At 37.5% G+C, this 24,846-nt stretch overlaps 1 long non-coding RNA gene across 1 annotated transcript in view; it reads right to left on the bottom strand.

The window, feature by feature from the left end:
• Positions 1–2,388: 2,388 nt before the first annotated feature.
• Positions 2,389–24,846, bottom strand: part of LOC148089165 (uncharacterized) — a 143,929-nt gene continuing 121,471 nt past the window's right edge. The window contains exon 3 of the long non-coding RNA XR_015713174.1: positions 2,389–2,404. This is a non-coding gene — a long non-coding RNA (uncharacterized LOC148089165). The remainder of the gene's footprint in view (positions 2,405–24,846) is intronic.

Raw genomic sequence — 24,846 nt, 5'->3', positions numbered from 1 at the left:
TAAAGTCTATGGGCTCGGCATGAGCTTAGAAAACACGTGGAATAAAGTTTACGATGCATGTACTAAAACAGTGGAATCATGACTTATTATGCAACATAAACCACCATCTCTCTTTTTTTCGATTGTTCGACTACAGTCAAGAGCCGCTGAATTTAAAGATAAAACCCCTCTGGCAAATTTTCAATATTTATCTTATGCACAAAATGAGATGTTTTTAATGTATTATGGTTATTATTATTAACATTTTTGAGTGATTTATTTATTTCCAAACGTATTTAATGTTTAAATATATATTATAGTAGTATCTTATGAACCTTCATGAAGCAGTGTCATGTGCTTAAGGGGTCAGTAGGTGGCACCATCAGTTGAAAAAATGAGCTGCAGAGACCGCCATCTAGTGGACTCTAGGAATAATGACACCGTTTCATGAAGCTTCATCAGATCATCGCTACATGCTAGTTTAATCAGTGTGTGGTCGATTGTTATTGTCAACTATTCCATGATCCTAGACTCGGGACATTGTATCGGTTAAATGGATAAGGGAGTCTGAGGGGAATTCGATTTTGACATCATTTTTGTTTTATACAACGATGACAGACCTCTACTTGAAAGCCATATGACTAGGATTGTAGCATATCTTTCTGTCAATTAAAAAATTGGGTTGAAAAAGTTGTTTTTCCTTGACTTTATTCTCTTGCAAAGTCACCAAAAACGTTCATTTAAACTCTGACCTGTTTGCTTCCTGGCCACTGTCACACGCCCGACTGCTCGCTCTTTCCTGACAGGTCAGGATCCTGAAAAGTACACACACTGTCCGTTTCTTTCTCATCACACACACAAACACACACACACACACACAACCAACCAATCTCAGTAACCTGACCATCTGTCCTAGTGAATTCCCGTCTTTAACTAAACCCCCCGTCATTCTGGTGGGCGCGAGTCCCCCGTGTGTAGCAGTGTGGTGACGGGGAGTGCAAGCAAGCAGGGGGCAGGAGCCGCCATAATCTCCACTCAAAGCTGTCGTAAACACCATTAATGCATCGCTAAACTTGGGGAATCTTCCGTGTGTGTGTGTGTGTGTGTGTGGGACACAGACAGTAAACTAATCCCTTATAAACCTACATTTTATCGCGTACCACACCATTAGCTCAGCAGTTGCATTTTGCCTGGAGATGTCAAAACAGAGGGACGAAAAAGACAAATTCTTTGTTGTTTTGCGTAAAGAAGCGACAGTTCCCAGGGCTTTACGCGAGAGATAAAAAGAAGCCCGACTTCCTCTGCTGGGAAACAAAACGCTCAGTGCACTCAGCTATTATTTTTTGCTTCATGTAGCCAAAACCATAGAGCTAGATGTAAAATTAGATACTTTGAACTATAGCTAAGGGACAGTTTTTTTGTTTTTTCCAGAGAGTTGACTGTCAGCTTTTTTTTTTTGCCAACTATACTTGAACTGTTTACTTTCTATTCAAATACCTGAAACAAAATGATTTGATGGATTCACTTCTTTAAAAAATGTCGGACGCGTCAATCTCCTCGGCGTTTGTAATTCAGAGACACGCAAGGAGAGACAGACACACAAAAAAAGACACACACAGAAGTCGACAGCGACTGTCTGCACAGCGGCATCGGTGACAGAAAGCGAACTCCCTGGGGGGGTTGAGCCTGGGAGGTGACACTGCAACAGTCTCTGATCAAATGTGTGTGTGGGCGTGTGTGTGTGTGTCTGCTATGTGTGTGTTTACATACACATGACCTCTCGTGCCACAAGATACCGTTAGTGCATCTGTTTGTTTGCACGGTCAGGCCAAGTGCCACTGAGTGTGTTGATAGGAGCACGTCTGTTGTCGTTACGTTTGCGTTTGTTTTCGCTGCCGCAGTTAACATCGGATGTTTAGCAAACTAAAGTGCCAGTCGGAGTCTTGTACATATTTAGTGCTTTTTTTTTATGAACCTACATGTTTGCCTATCCCAGCTACTTGGGGCAAAAGTCAAGGGAACCCTGGACACATCTTGTTAACAAGCCCTCCTACGATTTAGGGATTGTTGCTTATCTTTTTTAGTGACTGTGGCGCACAGCAAGAAGGTTGCAGGTTCGCTTCCAGTCGGGAGGGAGCCAACGACCCTCCACGTGTTCTGTGAGTTTACTCCAGGCACTCTGGTTTCCTCTCACAGTCCAAAAACAACAGGTTGATTGAGAAATTAAGGGTGAATTGTCTCAGGGTAGGAGTGTGTGTGCGAATGGTTGTATGTCTTTGTGTGTGACGTCCTGTCCAGGGTGTCCCCTGCCTCTCGTCCGAAGAAACTGGGATCAATCATTTCATATTGTGATGTAGCTAGTTATATATTTTTTGCATTGTTTTGAGGAACAACTGAACCTTAAATAACTTTTTTTTTTCTTTTACTATTCCTTGTTTTTATTCTCATATAATTAACACCAGAGAGTTCATTCTAACGAATGTACAACATAATGATTCTACCATTTGTTAGAGTACAATTACATTGTATTTTGTTCAAAATCGGAATATATAACTATTATAGACTACTTATAGTTATTACTATACTCATACTTAATACTTATGGTGTTGTTGTTCAGGAGATATCATTTCTGCTGTTCATTTTGTTAAATAAAAATAAAAACTTTATTCTCCAAGACGCCTGGTTAATTGTCTTTTCTAGGGATTCAGAATATGCATCTAACTGAGTAAGAGGCGCATAAAAAAGACCAGAATATGATAATCATAATACATCAAAATACAATATGATATCTCTCTTTTACTCCAACAAATTCAGAGAAACAGTGTCATATCTGGGGCTCCATAATTTTATTTCAACAGAAATCAATACAATAAGATCGAAGAGATTGTTGTCTTTAGTTATTGATGACATTATAAATTAGCTTGGTTGGCTGTATCCTTTTGTCCTCAGACATCGTCTGGATCTTGTGGGATTCAATGGTTCCTTTGGCTTTTTAAATTTATTTTATTAAAAAAAAAAAGGAATCAAAGTCTTTGGGATACATCTTGCTTTCTCATGCATATATGATATATCTATTTTTTTATGTTATATAACAGGCTTTTTCCTGCATCTGTTATTTCTCAGTAGGTAGATGGAATGGATATTTTTTTTAGACAGTGGAAGAAAATCTGAATAAAAAAGAAAAAAAAGCTTTCATAAGAAAATTACACTTTTTCCAGCACATACCTCTACCAAAGAGCTGATTTCTTTTTTATTTTAATAATATAGTCATTTTGTTGCTTTTGCCTGATGGGAAATCAATACCCTTGGTTTAAAAGCACATCGAAGTCTCACAAAAGTTTCACAAAGAAAAAAAAGGACGAAATAAACATGAACCGAATGTTGATTAATCAATCATTTTAAAAAATACATATTTTTTCTCTCTTTTATCTCTGTTTTTCTGACTCTTGAATAGGGTTTTGATATAAGCTGCCTTTTAATAATAACATTAGCTAATTTTGGTAATAAATACCTGGTTGAGGTAAACGCAGAGATAATGCGGCAACAATGAGGAAAATAAAAGGGGTGAGTAACATTTGCATCAAGCTGAAAGGAGGAGGCAGTGGTGGATATTTATTCCTTTTGTTTATTTGTATCTCATATGAATATGCACAACTACAAGCTGACCTTAAATTTTCTATTCAAATGCATGGGAAAAGTATCAGTAAAACAAGTTTCAAGAGCTTTGATTTATTTGTAGTTGTCCTATATTCCCTGTAAAGTGCATTCCCTGGTTGATTTCTTTAAAGACTTTATTTTAGGAAAAAAAAAAAGGGAGATGCTTAAACATGCATTTGGTGTCGACCGGTTAAAGTCTGGCTTCTTAAGACAGCAGAGAACACTAAAGCGGAGTATACAAGGTCAAAGGAAATCAAAGACGCTCTCTTAGGGAAAAACAAAGGACGAGCATGAAAATGGAATAAATGATAATTTGCATTCGAAGGGCGTCAGCAAGTGATTTAACTTGACACTGGGTAGTTGTTTTTAGATATTTCTTTTCCCTTTTTTTAACAGCTTGAGTCAGCTCTCATGCTGAACTCAAGCAACAATTTTTATATTTATCCCTTTGTGATGTTTATTTTTCCTTTTGTGTTTAGTTAGAATTGTGTCTTAATGAGGAGTCAACTCTCCACCCCTGATTTTAAAAATATGTTTGTGGTGCCACAATTTGAGCTATCGCTCGCCCCTTTTGTTTTAATTGTGATCTATTTATCCTTTTCAAATAGACCAAAATAGATCAGGAGCAGTCGTTTTCAGATGTTTGATTTACTTATCGGTCTAATGATTATTTTGTATCACTTTTTTCGAACCTGGAAAAAAATAGTCATTCCAATATCCTTGAATATTATACAAAAATATACCGTCGCTGCTTTTTTTAGGGGGCAAGAAAGAGAATGTTATGATTGCTGTAATTACTTGTCACTTTGACAGGCGTGACCTACACTTCACCTGCAGCATGATGAAAATAGGCAGCTTGACACTCTATGAATAACAGGTGACTTTCCTGTAGCAGTGAGACACATTAGGTTAAGATAATGTGCACTCAGGGATAAAGCACATCTTAGATAACCATTTAAAAACATAAGACAATTATCTTGGAAGCAACTTGCTATCTTGTCTCCTAAGCTGACTTTCACTTTCCTCTAATGTCTGCTCTTCCTTATGGCGTTTTGTTTGAGCAAAAAAATAATTAGATGCAACATTTCTCTGGGCCTTCGGGTCACCTTGACCCTGAGATAACACGAGAGTTAAGAGTATCGGAACTTTAGTGCAACTTGCTTTAGCAAGCATTTATTCAAAATGCTTCATTAAAAATGTGGATTGAGCAGCAGCAACAACTGAAAGTTCTTCCTTTAATGAATTTTCTTAATGCTTTGTTAAGACATTACAATCCCAATCATTTCAGTACTATACTGACCGTGTTAACCCGTGGTTAGCCAATTGAGTGTGTTGCTTACATTAGCTTATAAAACATTTAACCTAAAGCAAAATCTTGATTCGGAATCATAAAACTGTATCACAACACGGTTGTGGTGGCATTACAGACTATAATAATGAAATAATGCGAAATAAATAAAAAGAGATTCATAAAATAAGACATAATACATGTAAGTAAAATTAGAGACATTACATAACAAAACATGGCATGTAAATAAATAATTAGTAATCACTAAAAATTAAGTACATTAAATGCAATTAAACAATATCCTTTAACTTGACAGTGAGAGGTTGAAACACTTTGATACACTTGAATGCAACACTTTTTCTACGGTCCCTGGAATTAGTCGGCTTTTTGGCACGCATGCAGCGTTGTTCAGAAGCTTGGCAAGTGCGTAAAATGAGATTAATTAAACACAAAATATGTTTGCTCAACTACTAAAACAGTCGCTTGCGAGCGAAACGTCTTTTTACACGCCGAAAATCTCACTCGCTCACTTTATAGGCTTAAATAAAACACCTTCTTTTTTTTTTCTAACCTTTCTAGTCTCACCCCAAAGCATCCTCTATCCCTGTCGCTTCTTGCACTTCCTGTCTTTGTGTCAGAGCTACTGCTTCTAAACCATACATCACAGCCGTTTCAATTTCAACCTCGCTGCTGCTCTACAGTCTTCCATCCGCCCTGCCTCGTTCACCTTCTTTGATCTCTGTCCATTACTCTGGATGGATGACCCAAATCCACCCCCTTCCTCTTCCTTCACTCCTCCATCCTCATCCTCAAATGATCATCCGTGGAGATGCCTCCTTAACCCCGGCAGTCTGTCCATCACCGTAACAAACAAGAATGAAACACAGAGCGTTGATGTCTCTCAGCTGAACCGGGAAAGCCTTGGGAAGAGCTGGACAGTTGCGGACAACAAAGTATTCCCAAGGACACGTCAGAGAAAGACTGACGGTATTTCTGATGCAATTGTCTTCGTAGATGATAACGGCTTTTTTGCTTCTTTTATTGATTTTGATGTTTATTGCAAAATTATGTTAAAAATCTTTTTTGCAGTGCATGGTGTTTTAGAAAAGTATTGGAAATTTTAGTACAAATAAAAACTTGATTGGGATGATGATAAGTCTACTGATCAATCAAGTGTCCTTAATTCTTACCCTCATATTTTATTATATGGTTTTATGTATGATAAGTAATTTCTCAATAGCAAGTGTCTTTTACTCCTAAGTGGGGATATTTTAACCTAATGGAAAATGGAAAAACACCAATTTCTCAAGCAACAGTTAAAAAAACTAAAACAGATTAAGAGAGAACAACCAGTGGCACAACTGTGGAAAATCCCCATAACATGAAAGTAGAGTTAACCTAGCAGCAGGGTTGGTGCCTGAACTAGATGATTTCCTGATCAAGGATTCTGTGATTTGAATGTTCATTACAAAATTATGTTACGTTATCTTTCCATGTCATGTCATGTGAAACCACCAACGGTTCTTAAAAAAACACCTATAATTCCTGAAGATATTTATTTCATTCTGGTGTGTATTGGCAAGAAGCTGGCAAAACGACTATACGACATATTGCGGTACTGTAGGAACAACAAAATATATGTAGTATTGTCAAGTACTTGACTCTGGTGTTGCAGAATTTACAGAACACATGACTCTTGACAAAGTCATAACATCCTTCATTTAATTTGAAACCAAAATATGTCTAAACATCAGTTTTACAATCTGCTGGATTCAACTGTATCCCCTCGTCCTCAGTCATCACTGGAGTAAAATGTACAAATGCTATGAATATTTGCATGTTAATTAAATATAAAAGTCTTAATTAAAGTAATTTGTAAAATAAACGGTGTAAGTTTGATGATACACATTTAAATGTGTTGAAAGGTCCAAAAAAACTAAAGTAAAGTAAAAAAAAAAAGAATACGATGAATAATAATATAATACTATAATATTTTTCCCTCACATCCTTAAGTTAGTTTCTCAATTATCTCGCTCTCTCTCTCGCTTTCACATGTAGAAACAATGATATTTTGCAGGCGTTATCCTGGATCTGTTCTTTTTTTCTTTTTTTTTCACAGGAGACAGATGGAAAGATCAATATAGTTCGGGCTCTTGCAAGCCGGTTTCCATTTGTCTCGCTCAAAGACGGGCATATTCTTGTCTCGGCTCGGTAGGATCTCGCACAGCAGGACACAAACCTCCATGTCGAGGTCTGGCAAATGGAAAACAACGGGATGCTGCTGGTAAGACCATGTTTTTAATGGTGCAATTGTGCCAACATTGAAATATCTCTGGAAAAATTGTTTCTTCATTTCAACAGATGTTTATTGATCCTCTAGGAAAATAACAATACATTCAGATACAGAGGCTACAGTAGTTTTTTTTGGAATAGTCAAATTTGTCGATATTTTTTATCGTAAGGGGTTTTTAAGCTTTTCTTTGTCTGGTTCCTCCCCAAGTCTACCAGCTGGTCTGAGAATGCCTCGGTATCCCCCCTTGGATAATGTAGCCGGGGCGAGGAAAGTCTGGGCCTCCCTGCTGAAGCTGCTGCCCCCCCGACCTAAACCCGGATAAGCTAAGGACAACGAGATGAGTAAGTTGTACACAATATTTTTTATCAAACCTCATATCCATTTTTTAAATCCAATCCTATCTTCTTTTGGGTTCTTGTATGCAAACAAAACAAAAAAAGAGTTAATAATGAAGATGAATTTTTTTGGAAGCTACATTTGAAATAACAATTTGAATTACTATTATTCATATTATTGAATAATAATGGAAGAAGGAGATGCAGCACAATCCAAGATTGAGTGCCCACAGTGTACTGGAACTGACTCGGATGAAATAAAAAGGTCAATACAATTTCATAGTTTAATATAATAAGTCGTTCAGGGATGACCACAAACCAAATGCCAACTGAGTGAATGATCACTTAACAACGGAGCCTCCACAGGATGAATAATGTATCTTAAAAAATATTCATCCTTTTTTTTTAAACATCTTAAGAGGCATCTATGTCTTATCATCGGACAGACTAGCGTTAGCCCTGCTAGCCTTGGAGGACCCACATATTTGATCTCAAACTCGACTGTTTCGGTTAAAATTGAAATCCTTTTGGTTGAAAGTTTAGAAAAGTACAACTTTTGCAGCGATGTAATCTTGCCCTGTTGATGGATGGATGGATGGATGGATGGATGGATGGATGGATGGATGGATGGATGGATGGATGGATGGATGGATGGATGGATGGATGGATGGATGGATGGATGGATGGATGGATGGATGGATGGATGGATGGATGGATGGATGGATGGATGGATGGATGGATGGATGGATGGATGGATGGATGGATGGATGGATGGATGGATGGATGGATGGATGGATGGATGGATGGATGGATGGATGGATGGATGGATGGATGGATTATTGGATTATTATTATTATTATTATTTGGACAGACAGACAGTGAGATACTCTATTGATCCCCCAGACAATAAATTAGTTTGTCCAACAGCAATAACACATCCAACCATACAAACATCCAATAAATAATAGTAACAACAAATACAATTAATACATATAAAAGACAACAAATAGTAAAAAGTGTTTGTCAAGCATTAGGCGGAGATCCATTGTAGCATCCTGTGGCTGCATAGGAAAAAATAACGTCTTAAAAAATCTGTTTTGCAGTGCATGGAGAGGAGCCTGTTGCAGCGGTTACAATTCTGAGCCGCCGGAGTGTCATGCAGAGGGTTTTTTAGAAAAGTGTGGTAAATTTTAGTTAGAATAAATACTAGATTGGGATGATGATGATCAATTGCTGTGTCCTTAATTCCTACCCTTATATTTTAGTATATGGTTTTATGTCGTATAAGTTATTTCTCTTCTACTCCTCAGTAGGAATATTTTAACCTAGGCCTAATGGAAAATGGAAAAACACCAATTACTAAAGCAACAGTTAAGAAAACAAACAGATTGAGAGAGAACAACCAGTGGTACAACCATAACAATGACAGTAGAGTAAATCTAGCAGCAGGGTTGTGCCTGAACTAGTTGATTTCCTGATCAACACCTCTGTGAACAAGTTCATTCTGGTGTCCGTGAACATCTTACTCTCACAGTTCATCTTCACCCAGTAGGTTGCCAGATTTCTACAGAGCCGCAGAAACTAGTCTAAAAGACACTCCAGGTCACTTCCTTACGTCATCAAAACAAAGAGCAGCAGGTGAAGCTATAGCAGCATGAAGTCGAGACACTGAACAAAGTATCAAAGATTCTTCCTATAATCTTCTATTCCAGTTTCATGACAAGGTCGAAGAGGATGGAAAAAACCTTTCATTCATGTGGAGACTTTCCCGCTGACTTAAAAAAAAGAATCTAACGCCCATTAACGCATCAATACTACTGTGACTGAATGGAGTTCTTAGATGTAAACCTGGTTCTATAGGGTTCAAAATGAGATGAAGTGGATCATGAACTCTTCAGTAAATACAAGCCCACTTTAATGTATGAGTCAGTTATGTGATTGTATTTTTGTATTATTTTCATATTTATTTCATTCTATGCTGTGATGATTTCGATAACACCTAATTAAATTTCTTTATTTTCTTACAAGACTGACGATAATTGTTATATAGTTTTTGATGGGACAATAAAAAATTATCCATGTTTTTAATGTTTAAACAGATAATAATTGGTTATCAATGGCCATTGGAAATAATTTTGAAAAAAGCGTATCGCAACATATCGAACAAAAGAGTGGAGTGGGGAACATTTGAATTATGAACTTAATTAGTTCAAGATTTGGTTTTAAAATCGGTGGACTTAACTTTGAACTACTTCAGAATCAGAAAACCTTTATTAGTCCCGCGAGGGGAAATTCGGTTTAACAGCAGCAAGAGAAATAAAAACACCCAGAAATAAAAACGAGAAAGAAAATCTAAATGGAATAAAAGATAAATCTGCGCTATATAATATATACACATGTATTCACGTAGAAAGTTGAACTTTCCCAACACTGCCTATCCTCACAAAGAGTGCGGGAACACTTTAAACATCAGGGGAGCTTCACTCTGCAGAGCAAGTGATTGCCCCACAACTGTGATGCGAGCTAGCAAATATATTTCTGGCTGTTGGCAGCGAACCGCAGCCATCCTTCTGCCAAGGGTGCAAAACATGGTTATTCCTGGTGTTTCCAGAATCCACTTATGTAGCCCCCTCAGGGCTCACCATTTCCCCGATCTTGATTTTAAGTGCTAGAATTTGGCTATGGTTTATTTTGGTAACTATTTGGTTAAGTGTACTCCAATTCTTTGATCTTGATTTGCCTTTTTCTTCAACATGTGTATGTTTCTTAATAAAGTCTCTTTTTCGTTTTCCACGAGGAAAGGAAAGAAAACCACTGTATTCTTTTTTTTTTTTTTCATTTTAGCTAATAGTGTTAAGATAAGAGAAAGAGCATTTTTCATTATTTCTTTTATTTGTCAAAAAATTAATTAGCCACACTAAGTCAAACTTGGATAAACATTTGTCACCATTTGCTGTCTTTGTTTAAACAGCCTTTTGGATTAGCATTCCCTTGTTGAGTCAACAATACGGATCAAATGCATTCTGTCGCATGATTTGTTTCATGCCACAGAGTTTTGTGTTTGACACCAATTGATTTTAATTTGAAAATGTCCTCTGCCTCTGACACATACGCAATTGTAAAAGTCGGAAATTCAAGATATACGTGAAAGTCTTCTATTACTTTTTTCCATTTGGAAATCTGAGGTACTTTAGTGAGAATAAAGCTGGTACCAACAAAACAAACTATTCAAGAGCAGGAAGTTAGATTCAATCATAACTATGAAATGCAATTTAAATCAAAATAAACTTTGGATTCATATATATAGACTTTCGATATATTGGAGTTTATTAAAAAACTAACATTTTGTGTACATGAAACCTCGCAATTTAATTCGTCTGGGTTCATGTTTTCACTAGAAGAAGCCTATTGTTGTCTCTCGGCTGTGCTATCACACCCTGGTGTTCATTTGGGAAGAATGGGAAACCTAATGGTATCAAGACCTTCAGCCTTTAAACAAACAACCCGTTAATGACTGTTCAACAGTGCTCTAAGCTCATATTTACAGAGGATTGTGGAGAAGCAGGCAATGCATCAATGAAGAAGAAAAAAAACATTTTGAAGATCAAATATGAATTGTGAGGTCGGGAATAAGTTATCAAAACTAATACTAAAAGTATTTGACCAATGCGTCTCTGGTTGTTTTCATGTGTTTATGTGAGACATAAATACAAACTCCCTGTAAACAATAAGCTACAACCAATGGAAAATGTTGGTCACACTTTTCTCTCCGTTAAAAAAATAATTTATGCAACATCAGAGTTGATATCGTAACTATCTTAACGACGGTGTTGGACTTTGACTCAATGTAACTTGATTTAAGATATTCATCCTATTTTATGACTTAAACCATATTTACAAATTGAGATCGACTTCTTTACAATGTATAATCAATCATCTTCCAAGTTTATCCTATTTTTGATCAGTCTTATTTTGTCCATTGCAACCACCGTGTCACTTTTTTAGTGAACCCCAAAGAAAACAAAAGAGATAAATAAGGAAAACATGGCACATGGTTGGCTTAGGCAATATAACAGAAGGCCTGTCCATACTATGAACCGTACAATATATGGAAGTATTGTTATGGCGTATCTCTGTGTTACGTGTTGGGTTTATTTAGTTGATATTGTTCTGGCTATAGGGGCTGAGCCTTTCTTTTTCACTTGTAATATCCACGGCTTCAGAGTGGCACACCTGAAGTTTATCATCCCGTCCCCCACACAATCAAGTCACCTGTGCTTTGTCCCAAATCGCACAATTTTGCACTTACACTACAACTGAGTGTGGATTGATCCATCGTCAATGGCCGCCATCTTAGAGACGTAGATGAAGCTAAACAGAAGCTACGTCACCGACGACGCGTCTTCTTAGCAGATACCGGCGTAAATGTCTCAAGAAAACATTCATTTTACCACAAAAGAAGAATAATAACACTATGAAACACAACTTAATAACTTGTTTAGATTAGCCAAAAGCGCTGTCAAGTATCGATAGAGTTCCAATTTCCGGTTAGGATCAGTGTTAAAAAGTAGTAGAAGAAGAAGATTTTGAGTAATTTCCGGTATTTGTTTGGGACACAGCACTGAGCTGTGTCTTAAATCACATACTTCTCTTAGTATACTGGAAGTTGGTATGCATCAGGATAGTGTACGTACTAACTAGTACGCAAATTCTCAACAGATAGTATGTCTTAAATCAAACACCCGCCGCTACGCACTAACCGGAAATGACGCGACAGCTTCTTCTTCTACTACTATTTAACGATGTTTCAACCAGCTGTTTGAACGCTATCAACACCTGCTGGCAGCACGTTTTGCATTTTTGGAGGAAGAAATAAAGAAAAAATATGAGAAACGATATATTCACGAGATATTTACGCCGGTATCAGCACCGAAGACGTGTTTATCCTCCTACTGCTGGCTGAAAATGCACCTGTTAGTATCTATATATATATATGACGTTACTTACGTTTACAACATTAACGTCACTTAGAGGGCGGCCATGAAATCAAGTTTACAGAATAAGCTAAATCAATGTTGTTGTAGATTGTCTAGTGGACGTCATGAATATATTAATGATACGATGAATCCACATGAATGATTCGAAACCAAGTTCAACAACGTACAACAGTCCAGAGTCGACACAGGGAGCAGACAGAAGACAGAATCTGATAACAGGTCATCGGCAAGAGTGTCAACTTAACCAAACGTGTAGTCCAAAATGTCAAAAGTATCCACACATGAGGAAGGCAGTAGACCAGGTCCAAAGGTTGAAGATAAAATCCAGCAGTGAGGCAGTAAAGATACACTCGATAAATGGGATGAATGACCACTAAACAATCTGCTAGATTCTGAAGGGAAGAGGTCAGATATAGAAGGACATCTAGAAATAAAGTTGAAATCATGAGTAACAAACTTTATTCGACAATATTTCAAAGTCTCTTTTGCTCATAAGGCTTTGTATTTAATTTCCAACTCGATTTGAACTTGAATATGTGCTTTTCCTTTGCTCATTTAATTGAGTATAAAAACCCTGCGAAGAGGTGGTAACTTCATTTTACACACTGACTGTCAGATTCAGGGTCGTTTAAATCTACTGCAACATCCATTAGGTGTAGACTCATTTGTCAATTCACATGTAAAGTCAGAGTCCACGCTGTGCTCACAGTGATGCCATTTCCTGCCTCGGAAAATAAATGGATCTCCTTCAATAATCCGCGGATGGAAATGAAGTAACACTGTTTAAACATGTGGCTGTCTTTATTAGGCTCTCAGCCTGAATGGGAAATTGGTTGTGGTTGCCCAACTGTTTTTTTTCATCTCAAACACAGGCGGGGACACAGAGATAAGCTTCAGGACCTTAATTTAAAACAAATTAAGTCAAGGAAATTTGAAGAATAGTTTTGTGTTTTATTGCAATTGGTCGTTTTTTTGTCACTAAAAGCAGCACTTGATTAGATTAAATATGAATGATATTTTGCTTAGTGAGTGTCCTTAATAGGCTGATGATGGAAATGAATGCAATGGCCGTCTCTAAACCACCATGTTTTAGGTAAAAAATATAAATTGATTTTTGGAATGCGAATGGGCCGTCACGCTGATTCTTCTTTCTTCTTAGGGTTGTACTAATTATTTTAGTGATAATTTTTTTCTCTTTACCACTTTAATATTCTTTAAGGTTTTGCCAGACATTGTTTTAGATCTACAGAACAATAGAAGCCTTTGTACGGATAATTTGGTAGAATGATCTTCTGAAGAGTTTATTTCACTTCTAAAGTGTGATGAGTGTAAAGAAATACTGAAGTGTCTTCTTTCAAGAGGAAACACTTGACAGTCACCTCTGAAGTTCGTGCTCTTGAGCAGCTCACAGACACAAATATTTATAGTGAGGCACAAACAACTACATCCCAAACCCACGTAAAAAAAAAAAAAAGAAAAGATGAAGCATACAAAAAGGAAGACTTGTTTTCAGTGTAAGTGAAAGAAGACGGTAGATCACAAAGGTTGTCTCTGCTTTCCCATCCTTGGATCCAGCTAACTCTTGACTCTCAAAATCCCAGCAGCATCCGCTGGTTTGGCGGCCACGCAAGAGGGTTAATAGGATCAACGTTTGAATTCACACCTTCAACTTCAAATGGTTCATTCACCTTTTTATACAAAGTCAAGCGTGTGGTGACTTTGACAAACAACTTACACCTGAAGTCTGAGCGGGGTTTGAGCGGGGTTTTTTATTTATTTATCCGTCTGTACTTTGACTCAGAAGCGAAACCCGCAGATCAGAATCTTTTATTGCCAAAGATATTTTTTATTAAATGGTCAAATAAATGGAAAAGTTAATTATTAAATTTATATTGTTCACTACGACTCTCTGCCCAGGGCGAGAGGAAGTGTACACCCCGAACAGGTCGTAAATTTGGGGCTAACAGAAAGTAACAACCACCGACACTGGCCGACAATTATTAGCAGTGGTGGGCAATTCAATTTCCTTAGGGGCCACATTTTTTAGAGTGACAGTCGTGGGGGCCACCAAGCAAAAATAAGGGAGCATTAATCCTAAATATAATGGTAAAACAAAAAATAACCTCTAAAAAACAATTTTATTGTATTTTAAAAATAACTTTCCAATATTCAGTACAAAAGTCCAGAATCAAAAAAAGATTATAGTCATATTTAGAGTTTGTTTGTGTGTATCAACACGAAGGACAATCGTCCCTCTGTAAGAAGAAGAACGAAAAAGTCAGTCTCTGCCTGAAAAAAGTCAAAATCACAGTGTCATTTTTGAAGTATCTTTTTTCGAGTTTTATCAAAAAGAAAATTCGATGGAGATTAACAGCAATTAATTCTCAGCAATCCTTTTAATTTTCAGATGAATGGTGTAATCTTTTGACACCAATATAACTTTCCATGATTTTCTGTTATTTGCATAAATCTCAGACTCATTACTAAAGACTGAAGTGAGTATTGAAGAGAATTTAAAAAACCGACATGCAATATATTGAAATAAAATGCTTTAATAGGATCAAAATGTTTCGTATTTGAATTCTACTACTCTATGATTGATTAAAAAAACTATGCCTCCTTGAAAGGCAATATTTTAAATGATGGATTGACTTACTTGAAGAAAAGTGAATTTTGCTGCATGTAGCGGTTTGTCTAAAGTTTACTAAGAAACAGAGATTGGTAGCAGAGAAATATGATTATGAGTGGCCTTTATAAGATTTGTGTGAAGATGCGCTTTCGATCCGTCAACAACCCATCATGTCTGATAAATTGGGTCATCCTGGTGAAGCGGGCTTTCTTGCCTGAGGAGGAAAATACACAGCTGCTGCCGAGTTGAAAGGATCCAGGACGTAGAGAGGGAGGTGGATGTGCTGCATGGCAATCTGTTGTATCTCTGAGAATGTTGAGATTTAAAAACGGTCTTGCCCTTGCCATGTTTTTTTCATGTATTCATTTTTTTATTGTTGTGTGTTCCTTTGACACGTAGACTCTTCTTTCACAGATGCCCTCTGTTCTGTTCTAAAAATATGAAAAGAGATGTTGTGGTTTTTTCATTACAATTACACAATAAATCCATCTTTTCAGTGGGAAAAGCAACTGTTCTTTTTTTTCGGATCTCACGCCTAGTGGTTTTTTAGGATTACTTGTGAGTATCCGTCAAAGATAAACAAAAAGATAAGAGCCACATATATGATCAATGTGTTTAAGCAACATGTAAAAATCTAGAGCACACTAAAGGAGAAGCTTGCCTAAAACAAAAAGAGAAAGACAACTCTAATGCTAAACATTGAGAAGAAAGCAAATAAACGCTCTTAACAATGGACCAAGTATTATCATCTGGAAACTTAGAAATACCTGGAATCAATACATTTCATTAATATAGGAATAAAACACAAAACAAAACTATAATGAGCAACAAAAGGACATCACTGAACAGGGATTAGATACACACAATATTATACAAACCAAAGAACAGAACAATTAAATGTAAAAATCCCAGAGAGAAAAAAGGGTCATATGAAAAAGAAAAAGTTAGTGTAGCTGTCAACACACTTATACAGCAGAAGGGAAAACATTAGCCAAGAAGACATGGTAAAGATTGCACTCACGAAGAATCTAAAATAGCTCAATGAACCAGGGATAATCGATAGAAGGCCACATTAGCAGCACAGGTGTTTTGGACAATCTGACACCACGGACTGGAACTAGGGAGCTACATTTGAGACGGTGTCAATAACCTCTCAAGGCGCTTGTGTACTTTTTTTTATAGGCTTTCTGGACGTTTCATGAAAAATTCATTGAATCATGTCCACATTTTTTTTTGTTCATTTGCCAAAAAGCAGACAGACACAACGGTCATAATCTCGTTGGCAGAGGCAAACAGTAGTGGAAGCAGAAAGAAATGCAGGAGGCAGACGTAGAAGTTGGAAAGATGGAAACCTGGAAAAAAGTATTTTACCAACTTGGCAGATCGATGAACGGAAGGATGTGGCGAGAGTGATGAAGCATGCAGAAGGTACAGAGATAGTAAGAAAGGAGGTAGATTTATAATGCGGTAATGAGGGAGGCTATTTAGAGGTTGGAGGGTGGGGAGACACTGATGATGTTAAGGCGGACAAATGAAGTAGTTAAATGCGTAGTGTTAAGTGACCGAACTGTAAAGATGGATTTGACGACGGTCATGATTTGCATTGCTAAGAAAGAAACGGGACAAGATGGATGGCCACTAAGTCTTCAAGATGCCGGAAAGAAAGAAGGGAAATGAAAGTGCTCTAGAAGCTACTTAGAGAAGAGTTTGGCACCTGAAGCCAAAAGTTGGTGGCATTAAGCCATGTGTCATTTTCACTTTAAGAAAATTAATGGAGACGTCAGAGAAGGTGAGAATTTTTTAATGTACGACTGAGAACCACTTGAGCACAGCACTGACAACTCACTGCAAATGAGATGATTTATAAGCATTAGCAATAATAGGATCTATTTATACATATCATATGTAAAATAATTCTGGAACATTTAATTCTAACAAGGTTTAAAGGACGCTTTATATTTTGAACTTAAAAGGTGGCCTCTTTGGGAAAAATTCCTTTACATTTACTTACAAAGGAATGTGTGTCTGATGTGACATCCTTGCCTTTTTTTTTCTTCTGACACACATTTCCACAGATAAGTTAAGAAGAAGATCACCACGGGCGATAAAGTTACGACAGGTCTTTGACGTTGAATTTCAAAGTGAATCACATATATATGAAACACGTGAAAACATTCAAAAAGATCGCTCTAAAATTCCCATCACTCTCCAGTACATTTCAACATGATACTATTAAACATTGATATGCTTTATTTCATTTATTGTGCTTTATTTTTTTTATATCTGTGCTCACCACAGCAGTTTTTCAGGATTTTCCGTAACAATAAACTATCTAACTATGGATTTAACATGGGATATACATACTATTGTGTGTGTGCTTTAAAATAATGTGATGTTTGAAATGTGACCTGCCAAAAGACTCCAGATGTAAATAAGCTTGAAGCTAACATTGGTACAAAGCGTCAAATTGAGACATTCAAGTTTAACATTGTACATATTAAATACATAAAATAAATAAATATAAAATTAAATGTATATATCTGCAACATGCTTCTATTTCAGGCTGGATAAAGAGCAAAAGTCTTTCAGAGCAATCTTGGTGTCAAGACTGATCTCAGGACCACTTATTCGTGTTCTCCGTCTCCTCTTTATCTCGACAATCATGGTCTTTGTCTCGGGTTCTTTCGATCCCGCCTGACTCGGGTCACAAGAGTGGTCTTGAAAGGATAATGGACCGTGATCATTTGTCTGCTCCTTCAATGAAAACTGTATGTAGGGCAGATAGAAAGTATACCACATACTAACACATGATAAAATCCAATCCTTTTTCTACTGCGTATTCCCTTATGGGGGTTGCAGGGGCTGGAGCCTATCCCAGTTTCTTTGGGCAAGAAGCGGGGGACACCCTGGACAAGGCGCCAGTCTGAGACATACAACCATTTTAACAGGGACTCATATACCTACGGACAATTTTCCTCAAGTTCCCAATCAACCTCTGTATGTTATTGGAATGTGGGAGGACGTCGGAGTGAACATGCAAACTCAGACACAAACACAGAAAGGTCACAAGTCGGCTCCCTCCATACGTGGAAGCAAACCGGCAACATTCTGCAATCTTGCTGTGAGGTGACTGCGCAGAATGTTGTAATATGGAAAAAAATATATGCATTTTTAACAGAATCTGCCCTCGGTTCATTTATTTGCCCGTCTTATCTTACAAATACCCTAAACCTTCTTGTTTCTTCTCTGTTAAACTTTTTCTGTTTTACGCTGGTTTTAGTGATAAATATAATGTAAACCTTTAAAAAAAAAAAGAAATATATATATATATATATATATATATATATATATATATATATATCCTTAATATTGTTCAGAGTCCATGTACTGTATATAATAAATCATAAACATACTGCTTATTAGTCCAACCCTTCTGATTGTGTTTTTATTCGTCCTCTGTGTGCCATTTCTCTCCCGGTGACAGTTGCTCCTGAATAAACATTGTTTATTTTTTTTTAATGGACTGGGGACGCCACTGAAACTCTTGCAGTTGCAAACACACACACACACACACAGACCTCCACTGGGAAGTTCACTTAGTGGAGGAACACACACAGGTACCAGGTCTATTAGCGCTAACCATATGCAGATAATCCATATGCATCAATCATGCATAACATTAACAGTAATTTATGTGCATCATCTAAAAAGTGGAATTCAAACAACGCAAAATTAGGAAGGCGTTCCCAGAGGGAAACGCACCTTGGTCAGATTAGTAGGTAAATTGACTCAAACATGCATGTATGCATTCATCCTGTCTGAAAGTGGAGGCCGTGGTGCATTGGGAATCTCCTGCAGGAACAGATGGCCTCGACTCTGATAGGGATGATCACAGAGAGGATGGAGGTCAGTAACCAGCGAGGGAGGGACGGAGGAGGGGTCGCGAAGCCAGAATCCGGAGCCCAGAGGACTGATCAGAGACGTTTGATGACAGGAAGTGAGATGTAAGGATGTCTAGAGCTAGGATTGATATTTTGGGAAAAAGGAAAAAAGACACATCTAAAAGCAAGGGGGAAAGGTTTCCAGGAGGAAAGAGAATGGCACTTAAAAGAAAGAGGGAACACAGGAGATCTAATTGCAGCACTGTGAGCTCCTACAAAGGAGGGATGGAAGGATCAATGATGGCCAGGGAGTTAATAGGGCAGAAGGGCGTGCGGAAGGATTGAGATGGCAAAGGTCATGCCTGGAGAAGACGAGGGAGAAGGATAGGGATAAAAAAAGACATTAGAATTTAAGAGAAACAATGTCTTTAATGCAGGTCCTTGTGGTCGTTCCAGTCAGTCAAACATTGAAAGGCTATATTTATGACATTTATCTTGATGGCTAAATAGAATCTTTTTTCTTTAGTGATTTCATTTGCATGCTTAGAATGTGACATGGAACAGAAAATTATAAATTAATCTGGGCCTTAAATGTAGGGGAGGTGATAAAGACGTTCACTAGATTAACTGGAAAGTAAACATAACTGAACATAATCTGACAATGTGTTTTTATTACCCCTTGTGTTGTCTCTGATGCAAGGTGAACGACCATCCTGGCTTCCAGAAATACATATGCACCTTGACCCAGAGACAAGGGATAATAAAAACACATTTGTTTTCGGTCTTTCGGGTCTATTTGACCCTGAGAAAACACGAGGATTAAAGGGTTATTCCACCCAAAATTCAAATTCTACTCATTTTCTACCCCTCACCCTCATGTCACAAAAAAAATGAATGTTCATGTAGCGACTGGAGCTAAGTTGGTGTCAATTTCATCATTGTCCAAAAAGAGCCTTAAAAACCTCCATGGTGATCATCTGTAATGTTGGTCTTGTATTGAAGAATCAACAAGAAGAATCGTCCTGAAAAATAATAAACAAGTCTAAAATTTAAGATGTTAAGATTTTTTAGCTTTTTTAGTTATTTTATTTTTTATCAAATGAGGATTTACTTTTTCAGAGCGATTTATTTTTTACAAGCTTCAACACATAATTGATACAGCGCAGTTGAAAAAAAAATATAAAGTGCAAGGAAAAAAGAAATAATAAAAGAGATAATACAAAATAAAATAAAAACGATCTTAAGAATATACAAATTATTTACAAAATTAAAAATTTAACACTTACACAACAATTAACAAAATAAAATAGAATAAAAATAAAATAAAATAGAAATAAAAACGGAAAAAAAAAAGTTTTTATGTGTATCTAAACTAAAGATAAGTAAGATTTTATTTTTAAAAAGCCATTTACTGAGTCAAATTTAGATTAGATCATCCAAATATGGCATCTTTTGCAGGAAAAACAATTGATTTCTCCAAGGGAGATTTTCAGACAGCAACTCCACTTACAACTCAAATCAATTGGAATATAAAAAGGACACTGAATCAAACAGATGGAATCTATGTATGCAGTTTCTGATGGATAGCACAAATATGTTTTTCCCTAAAGGAACAAACAACAAAGTTTATGACTGCAATTGAACGGTAAATCCCTGCTACCATGTATTGAATCATGTCATATTAAGTACCATTTGAGTTGTTGCTGTCTAAGTAATTGAAAACATTTTTTCAAATTAACAAGCACTTTTCATAAAATACCTCCGTCATCGCGCTCCAAGCTGCTTTTTCCATTGATTTTCTGATCACTTACAGTCTGAGAATGAGGCATCGTACTTGTTGATTTGACTTGCAGTCAGAAATCCAACAGCCTGGCAGAAGCAGCACATTTTTTGGCCTGCTGTGTGGCAGTCTGAAAACGCTCTCATCATTTTTCTTTTCCTTTGTTTGGCGCGTCACTTTCATATTTGTCTTATTGTTTACACGTTTGGGTTGATTGGTGGAGCAGTTGCGTAATCTAAGTCTTGTGTACAATTCAGACAACGTAGAGCCCTTAATCCACCTTTCTCTTTAATATTGACTCTCCTTAATCACGCCCCGAGGGCCTGCTGCCGTGGACGGCCGTGGTTACCATATAGCAGAATGGGGGAAGCGACTGTAAATGAGGCAGAGGTGGAAAAGAAAAATGAAAGGAACACGTTCCAAGGTAGATGTGCTGCCAAAGACAACTTGACAGACACTGACACATGAGAAAGATTTAAGATTTGCCATTTGAGTCAGCAGTGATATCCGTTTCCCCCCTTTAGACTCGTTTTTTCCCAAAACCATGAACAAAAAGCTTGATAAAATTACGACAATAGATGTACATTGTTTACTTTGAGACGATTAGGGTACTTTGCTTGGCTCAAACTGAGTTTTGTTGTGGAAATATTGGAAGAAGAAATGCCAGTTGCACCTGGACATGCACTCTATTTTCTTGTTTCAGTGCTGGTGACACAATTTGACACGTTGCATAAACCAACAGTCTCAATTATGTATGATTTACCATCGCCCACATATACATTCATTCCTTTCCTACCGCTGATGTAGCTTCTCAACGGGGACGGGGGAAGTCTAACCTGACCTCACGAATGGAGTATCCGGAGTTAATCCACTCAGGGAGAACATAACTGTAGGAAGTCAAACGAACCACCCAGCCTACAGTTCTGTTGTGATGTGGTTGCACTAACCACTACACTACTGTGAGCCCAGTGCCCACATAAGGAAGTTATAATCAGAGTTGAATCCCTTCCCTTAAAAGCAAAAGAGTCAGACAAAGTTTGTCTTTTGACTTGAGCTCTTTCTTTTTCCAATTTACTTTAATTTCAGTCTTGTTTACGAACCAGTTTCTTACTTGTGATAATGGCAAGGCTTTCTAAATATTACACTTCCTCGTTGACAGGCCGGACAAGTCGTGAGCAATCCCGTCTTCGGTTATTATCAGGATTAATGTGGCATGTTGCATATGTGGCATTTTTTTGTGTTTCTCTGAGAGAGAGGCAGCTACTAGATTCTTCAACAATTCCATCCAGATCTAGAAGCGCCCGAGGCTAACATACACGCCACTGCCAAAGTGCCAAATTTAGCAACCTAATAGGTCTCCTTTTTAGCAAAAAAGTGAAGACGAATCCAATTGTTTTGGACACAGGCTTCCGATTACTGATGTGTGCAGTTGGGGCTTTACTTTGTCAGGTTAGAAAATAGTTAAGAAACAAGGAGGCATGCCTTATAATATTAAATAGAACCTAACCTATTGTCTATTGTTCATTAAACTAGTGAGAGAGTTTGTCTTTACTGGTCTTTAAATGAAAATTACCTTAAAAAAAATCCACTTACTTGACAATAGGACTGCAAATAAAATACACTCATGTATTCACTTAATTTGTTGTTAGTCCTTTTTATCCATTTAAACAATCTTGTTTTCTTTATCATTCCCAAAATAAAGGAGTGTTGCGGATGGAATGGAACTATAAAAGGGGCGAAGGGGTTTTTAAACACATGTTTACTGATTGGGTGCAAAAGAGTTGTCAATTGACCCATATTTTGGGTGTTCTTAAGCCCGGGTCACCCTCCAGGGAAACCAAAACAAACACAGCTCAGACAAAATGCAAAAGGGACACAGGTTCCCTGAGGCTGGATTCCAACTCAAAATCAACTTTCTTTGAAGCTCTTAAACTTAACACTAGGTCACCATGTTTCCTGTCTGTAATTTTAATGATCTTATTAAGCATAAGCCAACCAATTGCGTGCACATATTTTGATGCAAAATCGAATGTGTTCTTTAATAATGTAGGTCCAGTCATGCCTGTTTATATGAGAGAAATGTAGAAAATGTGGCAGCAAATATGTCGAAAAATCAAGAAATTAAATTCCAGGCCAACAGATACGAAGATCCAAATAGTTGCAGCGAGGTTCCCTCGTAAAAGGATAAGGAAATAAGTCGGAAAATCATGGCGTGAACCTTCCACCTCATCATATGCAAAGTAGGCCACCGTCACGGCTTGAGAAATAGCCTAAAGCAATCCGACTAAAAGCGACACACAATATCAACCATTATATCCTTACTTGCCGATACATTCCTGTCAGCTTAAAAACACTTCCCTCAGGGCTAGACACGCCGAGCAGTGAGGCAGATGTGGCTTCCTGTCTTCTTCCAAAACATGGGAGGTTAAAGTTCATGGGTCAGAGCTTGTCTCTGTTCCGGCACCTCATTGAGTGGGACAAGTCACTGCGCCCCGGGGCATACATTTCCATGACCTGATAAGCAGTTAAGCATCATTGTACTCCATCACCAGCCATATATCCTCCGATAGATCCCTCACATCCCACTGCTCTTCCTCTTCAAAGCTGCCCTTGAGCAAACCTACGTCAGATCAAATTATTTCCTCTTCACTATTCTGTGTCTGTTTCTTTCATATCAGGGTTTCCAATTAGTTTGGCAATAAATGTACCTCCACAAATTGAACATAAAGTATAAGAGTTAACTATGTAAAATTGCACATATCTTTTTTTTAATAGCTATAATATTAAAAAAAAAAAAACTTAATAAATGACCATGGACTCATATATATGGACCTAGTATCTGGCTCTAATTTTACAAATATAATCTTCTATCTATCTACCTACCTACCAACCTCCCTCCCTCCCTCCATCCCTATCTATCAATCCGTCTATCTATCTAGCTATTTAGCTATCTAGCTATCTAGCTATCTAGCTATCTATCTAGCTAACTATATATCTATTTAATGTTGTCCAACTTGCACAACCTAGTGGAAGTCAAGGACAATAGCTGGTTGCGTTGGCACTAGTACGAGTAGTGCCAACAGGAACAAAGTGTACACATCTGCTATTTAAACGACAATATACGATCTGAAAAAATAAAATAAAACAATAACAGAGCGTGGTGTATTTTGTGTCAGTTAAGTGGGCACAATCAATACTAAAATAATTTTTGCAGAAGGTAAAAGAAAAAAATGGGTGAAAACGATGTCTGTGGGAAATCTAATACAAATGTGTGCAGAGTGGAACCCGATTTTCATCGATGGGAAAAATTCTGTTAAGGCATGAAGCTTGGTTGAAAAGCTAAAGTGAACCAGGTTTTAGAGGAACACACACACACACACACACACACACACACACACACACTCACACATGCTTTTAACTTGACTGAAGCCTTGTAATAATCCAACACGACCCCTGTTCCAATTCAGCATTTTGGCATTTTCTCATGCTGTTGAAAAGGTCTGCAAGACAAAAGGCTGTGCCAGTCAGACTGCTTATTCAACTGCTTTGACATATATTGTTGTTTGAAGATACTGTCAGACAAACTAGACAAGACGCACACACACACCAGCCAGCTCAATCTTGTGACAACAAGGAGCCCATTGTACTGGTTTATGCCTTCGCAGAGCTGCTCCCCACCCAGGGGGGGCGGGCTGAGGGGGCGGCTTCTTGAACTCAAAAAGCTTGTCACTCGGAGTGGCATATAATGATCTGAGCATGTGAGGTCCCAGATCTCTCCATCAAGTCAGGGGGGGGTAAAAAAATGAATCATTGGGGTTAAAATTCCTTTTCATTTGCACTTGTTGACCATCAGCACGAGTCACCACCCTTCGTTATGGGAGAGTGATGACGTTCTGACGGATTAAATTGTCGTCACCCGATTTTTTTCTTTCAATTTCCCTGTAATAAGAAGCGATGAGAAGAAAAACCACGAGGTATTCCAAATGTTCTTTCACCCACAAGCACCG

The sequence above is a fragment of the Callionymus lyra genome, chromosome 1, assembly GCF_982586985.1.
Source record: "Callionymus lyra chromosome 1, fCalLyr1.hap1.1, whole genome shotgun sequence".
Lineage (NCBI taxonomy): Eukaryota > Metazoa > Chordata > Actinopteri > Syngnathiformes > Callionymidae > Callionymus > Callionymus lyra.
Note: the sequence above shows the minus strand (reverse complement) of the source record. Positions and strands in the feature narration are given on the sequence as shown.